The sequence below is a fragment of the Coregonus clupeaformis genome, unplaced genomic scaffold, assembly GCF_020615455.1.
Source record: "Coregonus clupeaformis isolate EN_2021a unplaced genomic scaffold, ASM2061545v1 scaf1669, whole genome shotgun sequence".
Lineage (NCBI taxonomy): Eukaryota > Metazoa > Chordata > Actinopteri > Salmoniformes > Salmonidae > Coregonus > Coregonus clupeaformis.
The window spans coordinates 96,627-112,071 of NW_025535123.1; the positions used below are offsets into that span (position 1 = coordinate 96,627).

At 42.8% G+C, this 15,445-nt stretch overlaps 1 pseudogene; it reads left to right on the plus strand.

The window, feature by feature from the left end:
• The first annotated feature begins 3,507 nt into the window (after positions 1-3,507).
• On the plus strand, positions 3,508-14,820 carry LOC123487347 (annotated as a pseudogene).
• Positions 14,821-15,445: the final 625 nt, after the last annotated feature.

Genomic DNA, 15,445 nt, shown 5'->3' on the forward strand with positions numbered 1-15,445 from the left:
GGTTTCCGAGCTGGTCATGGGTGCACTTCAGCCACGCTCAAGGTCCTAAATGATATTATAACCGCGATCGATAATAGACAGTACTGTGCAGCCGTTTTCATTGACCTGGCCAAGGCTTTCGACTCTGTCAACCACCGCATTCTTATTGGCAGACTAAATAGCCTTGGTTTCTCTAATGACTGCCTCGCCTGGTTCACCAACTACTTCTCAGATAGAGTTCAATGTGTCAAATCGGAGGGCCTGTTGTCTGGACCTATGGCAGTCTCTATGGGGGTGCCACAGGGTTCAATTCTTGGGCCAACTCTTTTCTCTGTGTATATCAATGACGTCGCTCTTGCTGCTGGTGACTCTCAGATCCACCTCTACGCAGACGACACCATTTTGTATACATCTGGCCCTTCATTGGACACTGTGTTAACAAACCTCCAAACGAGCTTCAATTCCATGCAACACTCCTTCAGTAGCCTCCAACTGCTCTTAAACACTAGTAAAACAAAATGCATGCTCTTCAACCGAACGCTGCTTGCACCCGCCCACCCGACTAGAATCACTACTCTAGACGGGTCTGACCTAGAGTACGTGGACAACTACAAATATCTAGGTGTCTGGTTAGACTGTAAACTCTCCTTCCAGACTCACATTAAGAATCTCCAATCCAAAGTTAAATCTAGAATCGGTTTCCTATTTCGCAACAAAGCCTCCTTCACTCATGCTGCCAAACATGCCCTTGTAAAACTGACTATCCTACCGATCCTTGACTTCGGCGATGTCATTTACAAAATAGCCTCCAACACTCTACTCAGCAAATTGGATGTTGTCTATCACAGTGCCATCCGTTTTGTCTCCAAAGCCCCATATAATACCCACCACTGTGACCTGTACGCTCTTGTTGGCTGGTCCTCACTACATATTCGTCGCCAAACCCACTGGCTCCAGGCCATCTATAAATCACTGCTAGGCAAATCCCCGCCTTATCTTAGCTCACTGGTCACCATAGCAACACCCACCCGTAGTCTGCGCTCCAGCGGGTATATCTCACTGGTCATCCCCAAAGCCAACACCTCCTTTGGCCGCAATTCCTTCCAGTTCTCTGCTGCCAATGACTGGAACAAATTGCAAAAATCTCTGAAGCTGGAGACGCTTATCTCCCTCACTAACTTTAAGCATCAGTTGTCAGAGCACCTTACCGATCACTGCACCTGTACACAGCCCATCTGAAATTAGCCCGCCCAACTACCTCATCCCTATATTGTTATTTATTTTGCTCATCTGTACCCCAGTATCTCTATTTGCACATCATCTCTTGCACATCATTCCAGTGTTAATACTAAATTGTAATTATTTTGCACTATAGCCTATTTCATTGCCTTACCTCCATAACTTGCTAAATTTGCACACTGTATATTAATTGTATTTCTGTTGTATTTTTTTTTTGATTTTTGTTTTATTTTACCCCATATGTAACTCTGTGTTGTTGTTTTTATCGCACTGCTATGCTTTATCTTGGCCAGGTCGCAGTTGTAAATGAGAACTTGTTCTCAACTGGTTTACCTGGTTAAATAAAGGTGAAATAAAATAAAAAAATTAATACAGAAACCATCTACCCTCTAAATGTACACATAGTGCTGTATTGGTGTGTTCTCTGAAAAATAGTTATTCTACAGAAAATGTTATATACTGAACAAAAATATAAACGCAACGTGTAAAGAGTTGGTCCCATGTTTCATGAGCTGAAATAAAAGATCCCAGAAATGTTCAATAGGCACAAAAAGCTAATTTCTCTCAAATGTTGTGCACAAATTTGTTTGCATCCCTGTTAGTCATAATTTCTCCTTTGCCAAGATAATACATCCACCTGACAGGTGTGGCATATCAAGAAGCTGATTAAACAGCATGATCATTACACAGATGCACCTTGTGTTGGGAACAATAAAAGTCCACTCTAAAATGTGCAGTTCTGTCACACAACACAATGCCTTCAGATGTTTCAAGTTGAGGGAGCGTACAATTGGCATGTTGACTGCAGGAATGTCCCCCAGAGCTGTTGCCAAGGAATTGAATGTTTCTCTACCAACATCGTTTTAGAGAATTTGGCAGTACGTCCAACCGGCCTCAACCGTAAACCATGTGTAGCCACGCCAGTCCAGGACCTCCACATCTGGCTTCTTCACCTGCGGGATCGTCTGAGACCAGTCACCCGGACAGCTGATGAAGATGAGGAGTATTTCTGTCTGTAATAAAGTCATTTTGTGGGGAAAAACTCATTTTGATTGGCTGGGCCTGGCTCCCCAGGCCCACCCATGGCTGCGCCCCAGCCATGTGAAATCCATAGATTAGGGCCTAATCAATTTATTTCAATTTACTGATTTAATTATATTGACTGTAACTCAGTAAACTCGTTAAAATTATTGCATGTTGCGTTTAGATTTTAGTTCAGTATATAAATACCAGAATTTCGATAATATCCTCCAATATTCTCTATGTGCAACTTGTTATGGTATTTGGGATGCTATAACATTTGGTTTGAAGTGACTGAGGATTTTGGCATAATGTTTTAAGCATCCTGCCATAGGCCCTACCACTCCTATTGGTTCACTAGTAGTGATGCTAAAGCTGGCTGTGGAGTAAGTAAATAAATAAAACTAAGCCACATTTTTGGTAATGTCTCTTAGGATCAATGGATGAATCACTTTTTTCTCTCAATAAAATTCAGTATATTTCATATTTTGGTATACTGCCCCCTTTAAATGGCAGTCGTTTTTACCACATAAATGTGACGAAATTAGTATTTACTTCAAAATTCAAAAAAAAAAAAGCTAGTAAAATCAAATTATGCTAAATCAGCTTTTTAGTACTAATGTGGATTGTACTTTGGAAAAAAACTGCACATTATTTAAGGGAGACATATTTTCGTTTTACAGAATATGCAAATTGCAGTAATTTTGCTAAAATAACAGTCTGTTTTGGTTATTTTTTTTACTTCAGATAACGTTATTTACATGTCTCATGATGTTTGAATGAAGTTGATATTCTTCCATGATTGCTACTTTTTCCAATTTCTTCTTGGGGTCAACATTTCAGTGTTCCTCACCCCAGTCAGACCACTCCTAGACAGTCCTTACAAAATGATTGTTTGAGAAATTGCTATTGCAAAAAATCTATTTTTGTTATTTTTGAACAATTGAAAACAGTGGCACTAAGGTACTTAATTGTTACCCATAAATGATTTGATGTCGAGATAAAAACGCCTGCATTGGACCTTTAATTTTCCTTTTTGAAGTAGCCCAATGATTGACAGTGGTATAGTGGGTTGGGCTTTGTTGGACAAGCTGAGAGCCACCAGAAATGAGTGCAAGTCATTCGCTTTGGTTTTTAATGTAATTGATGAGCAAATTGGAAAGCAGAGGACGAGGGACAACGGCGCGGACACCTCACCTTAAAATGTTTCTTCATTTCAATTTAACGCAAACGAGCTTGATGTGAGCAAGGGGGAAACAAGAGCACTTGTTTTGTTTTTTTTACCTTTCTCTCACCTTCACAGTGCACCTATCCACTATTTCACCTCTAGTTTAACTTATTTTGTGGTACCTCGTCGGATACCTTTGGCTTTAGAGCACGGCTTCACCTGGGCACCCTTTTACTGCAGTCTCACGAAACCGCACCAAGATTTCTTCTCCAACTTTCTAAAGCACTTCAGGGAAAAATCCACCAACAGGGAAAAAATACTTTTCTCTTCTACAAAGAAGCGCAAAAGTGACACAATGAGTCTCAAATCTGATTCTGAGCCGAACAACAATGTTGTATCCTTGGAAGAGGAGGTAAGGGGAAGATTAGTCCTTGGTGTTTTGTTACACACTTATTAATCGTGTCAGTGGCGTTGATTGCTTTTTCCAGGTCTAAGGATTCCAAGAAGTCTTACTTCTTAAGACTTTGATGTTTTGCATAGTGTGTAAACTTGTAGCGAATGTATCTTCATTTGTAACCTAGCTACTTTGTGTCCTATAAAGAGTTTGGTCATTGTAAAAGTTGCCTGCGAGGTTCCTGTCTTATTCGTTATAGCCCGGAGGTTCCGGATATCAAAGCCATTAGTATAGTTACATTTTTAGGTTAATGCGTCATGGCCATTGTCCGTCCATATTTTTGCGGACTGTTTTCCATAGCCTTCCGGAGTAGTGTAAATTGTTATATGAAACTTTGAAAATTAAACTTCTGTAGGACTTGCATATTGCGCCATATAAATCCAAATGTTGGTTTTGATAGGAGTGAGGCTACTATTATTGATTTCAAATGAAATTGTATTTTTCACATGCGCCGAATACCGTGAAATGCTTACTTGCTCAGAATTCACTGTTTTCACACTTCAACATAACACTTTTTTATAAAGTTTTTACTAAGTCAATATATTGGATAAGGATATTATGGAGCAAGTAGACCGAAAGCATGTTGACTTTCAGAATCACATTTAGGGCTGTCAGTGGATTGACACTATGCGACACACCTGCTGTAACGTAGCCTACCTTGTGGGAAAGCCGGCGTGCGCTCAAACTCCAAATATTGCTTCAATGTGAGGTACAATTTATTCGTCTTGTAAAGGCGAAGATACTTTACGCGAGTTCACTACTTGTAAACTAAATGGAGGATTTCTTAATTAACCTCTTAAGGATCGGACTCTTTATTTTTTCAATTTTCGCCTAAAATGACATACACAAATCTAATTGCCTGTAGCTCAGGACCTGAAGCAAGGATATGCATATTCTTGATATCAATTGAAAGGAAACACTTTTGAAGTTTGTGAAATTAATGTAGGAGAATAACACATTAGATCTGGTAAACTGCAAACTGTGGGGCCCTGTGGGAATCTCATTTTATTAGTCACCCTTGAGATCATTCCAGAAAAAAAAGTTGGATTTCGATTTCCTGTGTGGGATGTATGTTCAGCTTAGTCTTCCCTTCATAATTGAGACCTTTAATAGCTGAACATTTGATTTCCCTACATTTTTAAGGCATGAATTGGCTGCAACTGCATTTTTATTAAATACAGCATGCTTGATGGATTTTGGAGGCTACTTCACTATATGGAGAGGGGAATGCATAATCAAAATGCACACTGCACATAATCTACAAGTAGGCCTACTGAACAATCTGCAATAATTACTGCTATTCAATGGTCATTTAAGCAATAATGCACGAGGGGGTGTGGTATATGGCCAATATTCCACGGCCAAGGGCTGTTCTTCTGTACGACGCAACGCTGAGTGCCTGGATACAGCCCTTAGCCGTGGTATATTGGCCATATACCACAAACACCCGAGGTGACTTATTGCTATTATAAACTGGTTACCAACGTAATTAGAGCAGTAACAAGAAATGTTTTGTCAAACCTGTGGTGTATGGTCTGATATACCATGGCTGTCAGCCAATCAGCATTCAGGGCTCGAACCACCCAGTTTATAATTAAATATACCCATCGACTCTTGAAGAATATTATACGTAGGCTATGCCTCCATTAAAAACTGTTTTACTCCATTGTTCGTAAACAATGTCTTTAACTTGAACTCATGGATTTTCATTCCTTGCATCCACAGCGCCAACTATGAATTTGAGTAGTTTCTCCAGCACCATCTCTTAGCTTTATAGCAAAAAAGTGGTGGGACTGCTGTTTGGCAAAAAATGAATTAGAGATTGTGGCGTTATGTTACAGCCTTATTCTAAAATGGATTTTTTTTAAAGAATCCTCATCAATCTACACACAACACCCCATAATGACAAAACGAAAACATGTTTTTAGTATGTGTTGCAAATTTATATAAAAAAGATATGTAAATATATATATAAGTATTCAGACCCTTTGCTATGAGACTTGAAATTGAGCTTGGTGCATCCTGTTTCCATTGATAATCCTTTGTGTTTCTACAACTTGATTGGAGTCCACCTGTGGTAAATTCAATTGATAGGACATGATTTGGAAAGGCAATTCTGTCTACATAAGGTCCCACAGTTGACAGTGCATGTCAGAGCAAAAACCAAGCCATGAGGTTGAAGGAATTGTCTTTCATTCTTAAATGGAAGAAGTTTGGAACCACCAAGACTCTTCCTAGAGCTGGCCGCCCAGCCAAACTGAGCAATCCGGGGAAAAGGGCCTTGGCAGGGAGGTGACCAAGAACCCGATGGTCACTGACAGAGCTCCAGAGGTCCTCTGTGGAGATGGGAGAACCTACCAGAAGGACAACCATCTCAGCAACACTTCACCAATCAGGCCTTTATGGTAGTAGCCTGACGGAAGCCACTCCTCAGTAAAAGGCACATGACAGCCCTCTTGAAGTTTGCCAAAAGGCACCTAAAGACTGACCATGAGAAACAAGATTCTCTGGTCTGACGAAACCAAGATTGAGCTCTTTGGCCTGAATGCTAAGCATCACGTCTGGAGGAAACATCCTTACGGTGAAGCATGGTGGTGGGAGCATCATGCTGTGGGGATGTTATTCAGCGGCAGGGACTGGGAGACTAGTCAGGATCGAGACAAAGATGAATGGGGCGAGGTACAGAGATCCTTGATGAAAACCTGCTCAGGACCTCAGACTGGATCAAAGGTTCACCTTCCAACAGGACAACGCAGGAGTGGCTTCAGGATGAGTCTCTGAATGTCCTTGAGTGGCCCGGACTTGAACCCGATCGAACATCTCTGGAGAGACCTGAAAATAGCTGTGCAGCAACGCTCCCCATCCAACCTGACAGAGCTTGAGAGAATCTGCAGAGAAGAATGGGAGAAACTCTCCAAATACAGGTGTGCCAAGCTTGTAGCGTTATACCCAAGAAGACTCGAGGCTGTAATCGCTGCCAAAGGTGCTGAGGGCTGTGTTCGAATACCCATGCTAACATACTGTATACTACATACTTAATGAGTGTATATACTATTAGTTCATTTTAGTATACTGTAAACGAACGGTATCCTTTCAGTTGAGCATAGACAGGCGTAGCGCTACTATCGGAAGTTGATGCTGTTGCTATGCAACCTCTCGACTTCGGGTGTGTTCGTCAATTCAATCTGGAGTGCCAGAGTGCCCACTTGACGTTCGTAAATTCTGAGCATTTTCCCTCTCGGCGCCTTCAGCGCGCACACTGCCAGGCAGTGTCACTGGACGGTCTGGCCGAGGAGTAGGGTTGGTCCTAGCGTTCTGACCATCACAACGGCGGTCAAGCACACAAGCTAGCTGGCTAGCTACTTCCAGACACAAATGAGGGAACACCTCACTCTGACCATTTTACGCGCCCTAGCAGAGCTGGTTATCCAGAGCGTTGGTGACTAACTGTGCTGCTGGCAACAATTTAATTACGCATTTTTGCGACGTTTACTGACACCGGGTGTTGAGCATTCATAAATTAATCAGTTATTCTGCGCTCTGGCACACTCAGACGAGAGTGCTCTGAAATCAGATTAGATAGCAAAGGGCGAATTTTGTCCATTGAACGCACAACGACTATAGCACTTGGCAAAAAATTACGTGAATAATCAAGTCAATAAACGTTGGAGTTAGTTAGATAGCATATAGTTAATATACTGGCAAGTTCGACGTATTAGTAGCCAACTAACATTACGTAGCTAACATACCGGTACCTACTGCTGTAATGATATGCTATGCAGTTCGTAAGGATAGCGTAGCCAACAAATTGTCAGCCAACGTAGCGTAACTTATTTGAAGTCATTAATTTATTACATTGCTCAACGTATTCTTAACATTTGTCATAATTAGGTAACGCAATTTAATTTGTATCCGCTCTCGTCGTACTGCATATTCTCCACCATTTTCTACAAATCTGAAAATGTTGTGGAGCCACAGCCATTTTCTGAACTTCATTATGGGCCCTAAAAGCACAGTGTCCACTGCTTGTATACTTAGGTATTTTGGCGAATTTAGTACAACATCCGGGAACTTTTGGCGTACTAACTATTTCCATACTATGACCAATAAGCATACCTCATGCTAAATTTACGTCACAAATAGTGCAGTTAGTATGAGTATTAGAACACAGCTAAGGGGTCTGAATACTTTCCGAATGCACTGTATGACATGTCCTGTGTGGCTCAGCTGGTAGAGCATGGCCAGGGTTGTGGCTTCGACTCGCACGGGGGACCAGTACAGAAATGTATGCACTTACAGTAAGTCTTATAAGTGACTAAAATGTAAACAATAAGTGCTGTCTATTGGAGGGGAATCCTTTTAGATATACAGTACCAGTCAAAAGTTTGGACACCTACTCATTCAAGGGTTTTTCTTTTTTACTATTTTCTACATTGTAGAATAATAGTGAAGACCTCAACTATGAAATAACACATGGAATTCTGTAGTAACCAAAAAAAGTGTTAAACAAATCAAAATATATTTTATTCTTCAAATTAGCCACCCTTTGCCTTGACAGCTTTGCACAGTCTTGGCATTCTCTCAACCAGATTCATGAGGTAGTCACCTGGAATGCATTTCAATTAACAGGTGTGCCGCCTTAAATTATTTGTGGAATTTCTTTCCTCGTTAATGCGTTTGAGCCAATCAGTTGTGTTGTGACAAGGTAGGGGTGGTATACAGAAGATAGCCCTACGTGGTAAAAGACCAAGTCCATATTATGGCAAGAACCGCTCAAATAAGCAAAGAGAAACGACAGTCCATCATTATTTTAAGACATGGAGGTCAGTCAATACGGAAGATTTCAAGAACTTTGAAAGTTTCTTCAAGTGCAGTCGCAAAAACCATCAAGTGCTATGATGAAACTGGCTCTCATGAGGACCGCCACAGGAATGGAAGACCCAGAGTTACCTCTGCTGCAGAGGATAAGTTCATTAGGGTTACCAGCCTCAGAAATTGCAGCCCAAATAAATGCTTCACAGAGTTCAAGTAACAGACATCTCAACATCAACTGTTCAGAGGGGACTGCATAAAACCTCTACTAAAGGACACCAATAAGAAGAGACTTGCTTGGGCCAAGAAACATGAGCAATGGACATTAGACCGGTGGAAATCTGTCCTTTTGGTCTGATGAATCCAAATTGGAGATTTTTGGTTCCAACCGCCGCGTCTTTGTGAGATGCAGAGTAGGTGAATGGATGATCTCCTCATGTGTGGGTCCCACCGTGAAGCATGGGAGGAGGTGTGGGGGTGCTTTGCTGGTGACACTGACCAATATAAAATCCTCCAGTAGGAGGCAGTGTAACAATTTTGTTTTCAGCATGAGTTCAAGCTACCCATTGTGCTGAGGCTGTTGCGATCTTACTCAGAAATGTTATAGGCCCTATATGTACACTGCTCAAAAAAATAAAGGGAACACTAAAATAACACATCCTAGATCTGAATGAAATAATCTTATTAAATACTTTTTTTTTTTTTTACATATTTGAATGTGCTGACAACAAAATCACACACAAATGATCAATGGAAATCAAATGTATCAACCCATGGAGGTCTGGATTTGGAGTCACCCTCAAAATTAAAGTGGAAAACCACACTACAGGCTGACCCAACTTTGATGTAATGTCCTTAAAACAAGTCAAAATGAGGCTCAGTAGTGTGTGTGGCCTCCACGTGCCTGTATGACCTCCCTACAACGCCTGGGCATGCTCCTGATGAGGTGGCGGATGGTCTCCTGAGGGATCTCCTCCCAGACCTGGACTAAAGCATCCGCCAACTCTGTCTGTGGTGCAACGTGGCGTTGGTGGATGGAGCGAGACATGATGTCCCAGATGTGCTCAATTGGATTCAGGTCTGGGGAACGGGCAGGCCAGTCCATAGCATCAATGCCTTCCTCTTGCAGGAACTGCTGACACACTCCAGCCACATGAGGTCTAGCATTGTCTTGCATTAGGAGGAACCCAGGGCCAACCGCACCAGCATATGGTCTCACAAGGGGTCTGAGGATCTCATCTCGGTACCTAATGGCAGTCAGGCTACCTCTGGCGAGCACATGGAGGTCTGGATTTGGAGTCACCCTCAAAATGCCACCCCACACCATGACTGACCCACCGCCAAACCGGTCATGCTGGAGGATGTTGCAGGCAGCAGAACGTTCTCCACAGCGTCTCCAGACTCTGTCACGTGCTCAATGTGAACCTGCTTTCATCTGTGAAGAGCACAGGGCGCCAGTGGCGAATTTGCCAATCTTGGTGTTCTCTGGCAAATGCCAAACGTCCTGCACGGTGTTGGGGTGTAAGCACAACCCCCACCTGTGGACATCGGGCCCTCATACCACCCTCATGGAGTCTGTTTCTGACCGTTTGAGCAGACACATGCACATTTGTGGCCTGCTGGAGGTAATTTTGCAGGGCTCTGGCAGTGCTCCTCCTTGCACAAAGGCGGAGGTAGCAGTCCTGCTGCTGGGTTGTTGCCCTCCTACGGCCTTCTTCTCCACGTCTCCTGATGTACTGGCCTGTCTCCTGGTAGCACCTCCATGCTCTGGACACTACGCTGACAGACACAGCAAACCTTCTTGCCACAGCTCGCATTGATGTGCCATCCTGGATGAGCTGCACTACCTGAGCCACTTGTGTGGGTTGTAGACTCCGTCTCATGCTACCACTAGAGTGAAAGCACCGCCAGCATTCAAAAGTGACCAAAACATCAGCCAGGAAGCATAGGAACTGAGAAGTGGTCAGTGGTCACCACCTGCAAAACCAGTCCTTTATTGGGGGTGTCTTGCTAATTGCCTATAATTTCCACCTGTTGTCTATTCCATTTGCACAACAGCATCACTATATTGCTCATACCAATCAAATCCTTTCTCCATAAGTGTGTAGTAGAAAATATGCGCAAAATGTCACTTGTGAATTTCTTCACAAACTGCAATGAGATCTGTATTTTAATTCTCTACCTGCATGCATTGCACACTTTAAAGCTGGAATCCGCATTACGGGAAACAGTGCCACTGTTCACCCCAGCACCTTGTTTTTTTTGTTTATGAAACTGAGGCGAGGAACATTCAGCATCGTGGTAATATCGCAAATGGAAGTGGCAGTTTCACCATTACTGATTCCAGCTTTAAGATATTTACTTTTTTTTCTGTGAATTGCTAGATGGTTGTTACTGTGCTGCTATCCTAATTACCCTTGTTAGAAAAGCCAAACGGATTGTGGTCTCCCAGGAATAATAAACTCGTAGTGTCTGAAATGAAGGAAGCGTTTAGTAATTTGCAGTGGATAGTGTATTGGTGGAAATGACCCTCTGTCTTGATTAGGGAAAACCCATCTCTTGATATTGCCTCTTGTTAGTCTTTCCATGATCGTGTGTGCGTGCATACCCTATCCTCCCTTTTAATGTCCTGGAACCTCGAGTTTGGCTAGCTTCTTCTGACATAGGCTTTCTCAATTAGTCTTTTCTTGATTCCTCTGTCTGAACGCTCTTCTACCCCAGTTAAGGTCTCCGTCTGTGATGCCCATTTGGTCTAAAATTAGACGTCATTCACCCATGTGCTTAGTCGGCAGGTTCAACAAGTATCAGTTCTCTTTGGCTGAAGTGGCCTTAATTTTCCCAAAAGGCCTGTTAATGAGCCCTAGGTGGTGTTTACGTTTTATTCCTTCGCAAGCGTGTTCTCGGCCTATTTAGTGCAAAAACATTCCCGCAGATGAACTGTACATGGGCAGAAGTCTCAGAATACCTAATATATTAAGTGTTCTGATATTTGCAAATTTTGCCCAAAGCCCATCAAACGCTAAAGTTAAGAATAACACACTCACTCTGCACCCTAAAAGGCCACAGAAGTGTAGGCCTTGTCTCAATTGCTTTGTGTTGGTGTGAAGTCTCCTCAGCTGTATAATTTCAGGATTGCTATTCTTACCTTGTGTAGCATTTTCATTGAGGCTTACTTTGGAAAAACGACCTTTTCATGAGAATTTCACTGGTATGCAGGTGTCAAAGGCTCAAAGCAAACCCAAATGAACCCTGAAGTTTGACTTCTCCATTGTTGTGAATTGAAATTAGTGTCAATGCTGATAGTTGTAATTGCTAGATGTTTCCAATGTTGAATGTACACCTCTTCTGACGCGTCTCTGCTTCACCTAGTTATGGATTCTCTCTGCGTTCTCATGTGCATTGGTTGGCTTCTTCACTCATTCTGACATGCCTAATAGTTGTTTTTCTGGAATTTGAAGCTACATAAGAAGTAGGCTACTTGAGCTAATAAAAGGACATTGACAAATTATAACTTGGCTATATAAACTAGGGTTGTTTTTGTAAGGGTGTTATGTCTTGCACTTTTCATTCTATTATCCCATGCCTATCTCACTCACGCACCCAAACATTGGTTCCTGAACCCCAAACATATTATTCCTGTTGCCAGGACAAAATGTGTTCAAAATCAAAGCATAAAAAAAAAAATGGCGTAGCCAGGTTTGAATTGGGGGCATGCATATTGCCTCAACCCTCACTCTTGGATGCACCCTTGTGATTTTTATACCCTACTATGGAAACCTAATCTGACCTTTTTTAGTAGCATGTGTCTCAGTTTGCATTTTGTGTTTCCAGGTACGAACTCTCTTTGTCAGCGGCCTTCCAGTTGACATCAAGCCACGGGAACTCTACCTGCTCTTCAGACCATTTAAGGTAGGCCAGAATCTTTTGTCAAATGTTTCAACTATTTTAGTGTCCCCCCCCCCCCGATTCACCTTATTGACATGTTTAATAAGTGTGTCCATCTTGTCAAGTTTGCTGTTCTTATTGTGCAACCTTCCTGCCATTTCTATGGTGACTTACAAGGTGTTTGGGGTTTTACTTGCATTTGTAGGGTTATGAAGGATCCCTTATTAAGTTGACATCAAAGCAGGTGAGATTAAGTCCATATCCAAGGTATGATGGGTACTGGAGTCTGTATAGTCAGGATGTTTGTACTGTAGACATTTTAGACTTTCTCATGACGCTCTAGTAGTCTATATATTAAATGTTTCCTTCATTACTACCGCTAACACACCATTGTTTGCATGTGGAAATGTAACAGTGTACCTTTTTAAGCCAATTTAAGGGCCATCGGTCTTTCCCTGTACTGTCTCTGATGCTCTGTTCTCTCGCTCTCTTTTCCAGCCTGTCGGGTTTGTTACCTTTGATAACCGGACTGGCGCTGAAGCGGCGAAGAACGCATTAAACGTAAGCAGCCATTCAGCCGTTAATAAGCGGACATGAGGCTAGCCCTGAATTATTGAGTAGCCCTCTTCAACCTTTGGGGATATGTCTTTATGCTGAACTGCAGGTTGACACCTTGACATAAGAACGGAATGTTAACCTTGACCTCAATTCCAATATGCAATATTGTTGGGTCATGACTGCCCACCTAAGGATGACTCAATTGTCTACTTGTCATAATGCAGTTGAAATGTGACAGGATGGCTGTTTTTACTGCGATATCTTTCACATCTGTTTCAACTAATGGAGTCCTGTATGGCCTATAACCAAAGTAAACTGAAAGCCCTCCCTTTCCATATTGTCCAGAAGCTCTACACCCCCCTCTCCTTATATAAGCGTTTTCCTCAAAGGGCTTTTCTGAAGTTACCATGGTATAGTAATCATACCTGCATGCATGTGAGCACAGACTAAAGAGCACTTTACACCTCTTCGCAGAGTATCTCCACCGCTGCCCCCTTCTCCACCCCCTTACAGTGTTCCCCATCTCTCCCTAGGGGATCCGTTTTGACCCAGAGAGTCCCCAGACTCTGCGCTTAGAGTTCGCTAAAGCCAACACGAAGATGGCAAAGAGTAAGCTGATGGCCACTCCGAACCCCACAAATATCCACCCAGCTCTAGGAGCACACTTCATTGCACGGGACCCATGTAAGTCTGCGGCTGCACCCTAGAAACACTCACCACGCGGACATAGGCTACTACCAATCCCCCTCTTTCCTCCCTCTCCTTTTAGAATATGCCCTACAGACAATGCTGGGTCAACTAATTCACCTCTACACCTCAAGTAGATTTTTCTGATCTGTTGCTTTCTCATAGATCATGTAGTTTTGTCTCGGCTGGTCAGGCACAACTAGGTAGTGCACGATGTTCCACTTCAATTAAATTCACCACAATTGTTGGAACCAGGACTTAGAGGGGTTAATCAAACCCACATACACCTGCACTTTGCTCCCCCAACATTCTGTAAAATCCCCACTTTAAATAGTCTCGGCTCCTGTCCTTCACGACGAGTCTCCAGTAGTAAGGCACGAGGAAAGGAGGCGCTTCAGACTAGCTGGACATGGACCCAGTTTGAGTGCTTGACCAGTACATCGTCCTGCCCTTATTCATGGATCACTGATCTAACATATTTGCACAGGTGTAAACAATTGGGTTGGGAACTTGATTTCACCTGTCTTATTATGTTAAATCAAAGATCATCTGGAGGGCCAATTACTTTTTAAACATGACCATAGTCCTGGGTTATTATGTTTAGTAGGCACCTAAAGGGAGAACATGCTTTGAAACGGGGAGATGCTACATTAAATTTCCCTGAAGTTATCTTTCTGTTCCCCCCCCAAAAAAAATTCCTAAGTGTAGATCAGAACTACTACTATGCATTTGAGGATATCTTTTTCATATAGATGACCTGACGGGGGCAGCACTGATCCCGGCCTCTCCCGAGGCGTGGGCCCCTTACCCCCTGTATGCCACGGAGCTTCCCCTGGGCTCCCCCACGCTGCCTTTACCTACCCGGCCGCTGCCGCCGCTGCCGCAGCCCTCCACGCCCAGGTGAGGGACCAACCGGTGGGTCTACTGCCTCTTCAGCGTCTCACTCATTTACCATGCCTTGCTCTGTGTCGCATGTGATCGCAAACCAAGCAGGAACATGCATGGATACACATCAGGATTGGGATCAATCCCAAATCAAATGTTTCTCCTAAATTGGAAATTCATTCTTGATTGTACATGTTTGAAATGGAACTACTATCATCTGACATCACAAGGAACCAGTAGTGAGCTTATCCACCCTTAAACATTCACAACCTGACACTGTATTGTTCAGCATGACAGGGGATCCATTCTGTGTGCATTTAGGGGGCTTGGTGCCAAGCCCACTGACCTGCCGGTCTTGCATACTGTAAGAAACCACAGCAGTGTCCAACCTCTGTCCGCTTCACTCCTTTCATAAAATTCCTCACCAGAAACAATGCGAGACACTTTACCCCGTATTTAATGAGACCTCAATTCCATGTATCATACTTGAGGGTCAGAGTTCATTGTGAATAAAACAAACAATGCTCTACCTGAGCAGTTCTGTCAAGACTGTCCTCACTTACTCGTTTTAAGAGGTCATAAACATTCCTGTGCGCAGGAATCGTTGCTAAGAGATCACAACAGAGGAAATCTGTTTTTAATTGGCTCTCAGGTTGGATTATGCATTGGTCGTTGAGTGAATCTGTTGCCCATAAAGTCCTGTTAAACTTTAGTCAAGCCTCTCCACTGTTGGCTGTTTTTATGACCTCTTAAAACGA